The sequence below is a fragment of the Electrophorus electricus genome, chromosome 24, assembly GCF_041902795.1.
Source record: "Electrophorus electricus isolate QZ-2024a chromosome 24, ASM4190279v1, whole genome shotgun sequence".
In the NCBI taxonomy this organism is placed as follows: Eukaryota; Metazoa; Chordata; class Actinopteri; order Gymnotiformes; family Gymnotidae; genus Electrophorus; species Electrophorus electricus.
Window position 1 is genome coordinate 1,100,001 of NC_137520.1, and position 5,000 is coordinate 1,105,000.

Below are 5,000 nucleotides of genomic sequence, written 5' to 3' on the forward strand. Positions count from 1 at the left end.
CTCTGTAGTCCAGGACAGCTGTAGCCCAGGGCCTCTGTAGTCCAGGACAGCAGTAGTCCAGGGCCTCTGTAATCCAGGACAGTGGTAGTCCAGGGCCTCTGTAGTCCATAACAGCTGTAGTCCAGGGCCTCTGTAGTCCACGACAGCTGTAGTGCAGGGCCTCTGTAGTCCAGGACAGCGGTAGTCCAGGGCCTCTGTAATCCAGGAGAGCTGTAGTCCAGGGCCTCTGTAGTCCAGGACATCTGTAGCCCAGGGCCTCTGTAATCCAAGACAGCTGTAGTCCAGGGCCTCTGTAGTCCAGGACAGCTGTAGCCCAGGGCCTCTGTAGTCCAGGACAGCAGTAGTCCAGGGCCTCTGTAATCCAGGACAGTGGTAGTCCAGGGCCTCTGTAGTCCATAACAGCTGTAGTCCAGGGCCTCTGTAGTCCACGACAGCTGTAGTGCAGGGCCTCTGTAGTCCAGGACAGCGGTAGTCCAGGGCCTCTGTAATCCAGGACAGCTGTAGTCCAGGGCCTCTGTAATCCAGGACAGCTGTAGTCCAGGGCCTCTGTAATCCAGGACAGTGGTAGTCTAGGGCCTCTGTAGTCCAGGACAATGGTAGTCCAGGGCCTCTGTAGTCCAGGACAGCAGTAGTCCAGGGCCTCTGTAATCCAGGACAGTGGTAGTCCAGGGCCTCTGTAGTCCATAACAGCTGTAGTCCAGGGCCTCTGTAGTCCACGACAGCTGTAGTGCAGGGCCTCTGTAGTCCAGGACAGCGGTAGTCTAGGGCCTCTGTAATCCAGGACAGCTGTAGTCCAGGGCCTCTCTAGTCCAGGACATCTGTAGCCCAGGGCCTCTGTAATCCAAGACAGCTGTAGTCCAGGGCCTCTGTAATCCAGGACAGCTGTAGTCCAGGGCCTCTGTAATCCAGGACAGCTGTAGTCCAGGGCCTCTGTAATCCAGGACAGCGGTAGTCTAGGGCCTCTGTAATCCAGGACAGCGGTAGTCCATGGCCTCTGTAGTGCAGAGCCAGATAAGGTGCTGAAACCTTTAATATTTCATCTGCACATAATTCAGTGCCTGTGTTTGTGTGTCTGGGAGACAGCCGCCTTGGACTGCTGCCTTGGACTTCTCTTGCATGTTTTATATATTCAGAAAGGAAAACAGACACACACACACACACACACACACACACACACACACACACTGACGTATAGTGATGTATACACAGTATAGTAGGACTCATGAGCTATGCCATGAATAGAAGGATCAGAGGAGACGTAATTGATAAAATTTCAGCCAAGGGATAAAAAGCAGAGCGATCTGCCCCTTCAGACATTCTTCAGGAGAACCTGCCCCGCTGGCCCTGAGACATGCACTAATTAACAAGGGCAGCCTGGGTGTTTATAGCAGTTTGGAAGAGAGTTGACACAACCAAGTAAGGCAAAGAGGCTTGAACTGAGAAAGGCATATCCATGGTGATAAAGACATATCCATCATTATAAATGCGTATCCATGGTGATAAAGACATATCCATGGTGATAAAGACATATCCATCATTAGAAAGGCGTATTCATGGTGATAAAGGCGTATTCATGGTGATAAAGGCATATCCACTGTGATAAAGGCATATCCATGGTGATAAAGATATATCAACTCTAACAAAGGTATATCCATGGTGATAAAGGCATATCCACTGTGATAAAGGCAAAGGTGTATCCATGGTGATAAAGGCAAATCCATGGTGATAAAGGCATATCCATCATTGTAAATGCGTATCCATGGTGATAAAGTCAATTGTGCTGTACAACAGTCAAATTTTAGATAAATAAACTGTTCAAGATATTTTTAAGACATATTAAGCGTTCGTACACTGTGTTGAAAGAAAGAAAAAATGAAAGAACAGATCTAGTGGAAAGAAAAGAATATGTTAGTAAAATGGAAATAATTTTTTGCATATCAGAGAGAATCAGCAAATATCTTAGAGGGCATCTTAGTCCCAAAGTGGAACAAAACGCTGAGTGAGAGCGAGCGCGCTAGAATGCACAAAGGCAACCTCTACGTGAAAAACACTAATTGCTGTTACAGCGTCTTCTTCTCTGAAAACTCTTCTCAGAGTTTGTTTTGCGGTGCTATGAACGTCATCACTACTTTACTGCTTTCAAATAAAATCCCTCATGTTAAAAATAAAATTTAAATGGTCAGTACTGCGTTCTTGCCTGTCAAGAAGGTTGTGTTTGTCTTTTACTAAGACTGCACATCACTGCCATCCACCATCATAGCCTCTGACTGTTAGTAGCTGATATGTCCGGTCAGATAACAACACAATGCATCCAAGAAGTTCAAGTGAGCTCAGACGCGCCTCCACTTCCAGAGTCCCTCAGGGCTCTGTACCTGGTCCTCTCTTACTTCACTGATATCTACATGTGAGGCTTCTGTATTGCCTATCCTTACCTGTCATATTAAACCATTTAAATGTATATTTATAACTCAAAAACCAAGAACAGCCCCAAGAATGCAAAATGACTATGGAGTGACAGCTTCTTCATTTTCAGTGAAAATAGGAATAACTTGTTAAAATTGAGAACATTTTTATTATTACATTTTTGAGTGGGTCCTGCCATTACTGAAGAGTGCGCCCCACCGTGGAAATGGACGTCAGAGGCCTCCAGCAGAAAAAACACCAAGAACCCAAGAACAAACACATCCTGACGAAAACGTCACTGTCCAGGAACACATCCTGCCTAAACCATCACTGTCCAGGAACAAACACATCCTGAAGAAACCATCACTGTCCAGGAACAAACGCATTGCGACTAAACGTCACTGTCCAGGAACAAACACATCCTGACGAAAATGTCACTGTCCAGGAATAAACACATCCTGACTAAACCATCACTGTCCAGGAACAAACACGTCCTGACGAAAATGTCACTGTCCAGGAACAAACACACCCTGATGAAAACGTCACTGTCCAGGAACAAACACATCCTGACTAAACTGTCACTGTCCAGGAACAAACACATCCTGACGAAAATGTCACTGTCCAGGAACAAACACATCCTGATGAAAACATCAGTCTCCAGGAACAGAAAACTCTCGGTTTTATCTTGAGCTGATAACCGAGACATAAAGACTTTGACGGGATTATAACCAGCAATAGTGATTTAGTTGACTGATGTCTAATGATGCACAAGAAATGCATCAAGCTCTAATTTCTCTCTGTTAAACTGGAGCTGAAATGGAGCGCCTGAACATAAACCTACTGACATCCTCTCACGACATAAAAGAGTGCCTTGGTAGTCATGTTCAAAGAGTTGACAGTGTTTTAAGTCATTTGCTCCCAATGTGTTGGCCAATTTTCTAATACTTACATTGTTATCATGCTTAGTGTAGCTTTTGCCGGAGCTTAGGAATACGTGTTGCGGGAAATGTTAGCCAGCTAAAAAGATTTAAAATGTCCAGCGCTGTGTCACCTGCAGGTACAGGCAGACAGCCTGGGGAAACATGCGGGGAAAAGCCTCGCTCTGCGGGGAAACTGTGCAGGTAAAGTGTTCGGCCTGTGGCACTAACTTCAAATGTCACGACAGTCTTGAAAAAGCCTTTGTTTCCTTCAGAGAGGGGAATATTACAACCGGGGCACTGGTGAAATATCGAGGGCAATCGTCTGGCCCGCAAAGTGCACCAATGTAGCAAGCCACAGCCTTTCAGGAGGAGCTGGGCACGCTTCACGCTCAGAGACGACAGGGGTGTGTATTGTGCAGGTGGTGTGTAGACGCTGGCAAACAAAAACACTTCAACATCACAACTGTGATGTCTGATGATAGTGTGGCATTCCTACGTCCTGGCATGTCAGCTTGTAAGGGTTTAGACCAGTTTGATTATGAGAACAATGACAACAACAAAAACAATGAGTACATATAATTAATTTACATTTTAAACGTCCATGCAAGCATGATCTGACAAAACTGTGAATTAAGAAAAGTAGGAAAAGTTAAGGGGTTTCAAATAATACAGAGGACTATGGAGAGCACTACTGACAGTTCACTACTGAGAAACTCCTCAGTGAGAAGGTTCACTGCTGAGAAAGTTCACTACTGATAGTACACTAACGAGAATGTTCAATACTGAGAAGGTTCACTACTGAACGTTCACTACTCGGAAAGTAAATTACTGAGAAAGTTCCCTGCTGAGAAGGCTCACTGCTAACTGTTCACTACTGAAAGATCACTACTCAGAAATGTCACTACTGAAAAGGTTCACTGCTGAGAAAGTTCTCTAGTGCAAGTTCACTACTGAGAAAGTTCACTACTAACAGTTCACTACTAAAGATTCACTATGTAGACTAACCAAGAGGTAACTCAGTCAGAAACATAAAGGTGGGAGAAGCGAGAACGTTGCCAGGGGCACCAGGGGCCCTGGTGGGACTGGACAATCATGTCACACAGCCGCTGAATCTGTCTGCAGCATTACTGACCACCACAAACGCAATAATACTGACACATGATGGACAGCCGTGCTACCTCTCAGCTTCAGAGCGCCATCCTTGGCATTTACGTCTAGACAGCAGACGCCTCTGTACAACTACGGGATTCATTCAGAGGAGACGCACGGCACCCGTGCGGGGGCTCGGTCTGGCCCTGGTTTCCCAGCGTGCCGGCGTGCACTCTGCACCAAACTTCATTAATCAGGAAACGCTTTTAATCGCAATTAGCAAAACCTCATTAACACACCTAGATTTCTGCACAATGCTTCGATTTTTCTGGGCGTGTAAACGGGTTTATTGGAATTCTGTCCATTTTTAAAATGTGCCCGTGTCAGGCTGAAAGACTGGCGCGTGGACCCTCTCCCTCTCGGTCAGTGTGAGCAGGAGGAGAGCATTCAGCGGAGAACCGAGACAGGCAGCTGCAGACAGCACTAACAAGGGCGTTTGTCGGAGAGAAAACAAACCTCCTCCACTTCCCATGTCATTGGGGTGGGGGTTTGTGGAATCACACCATTTCTGCGTGGGATGTGAACACT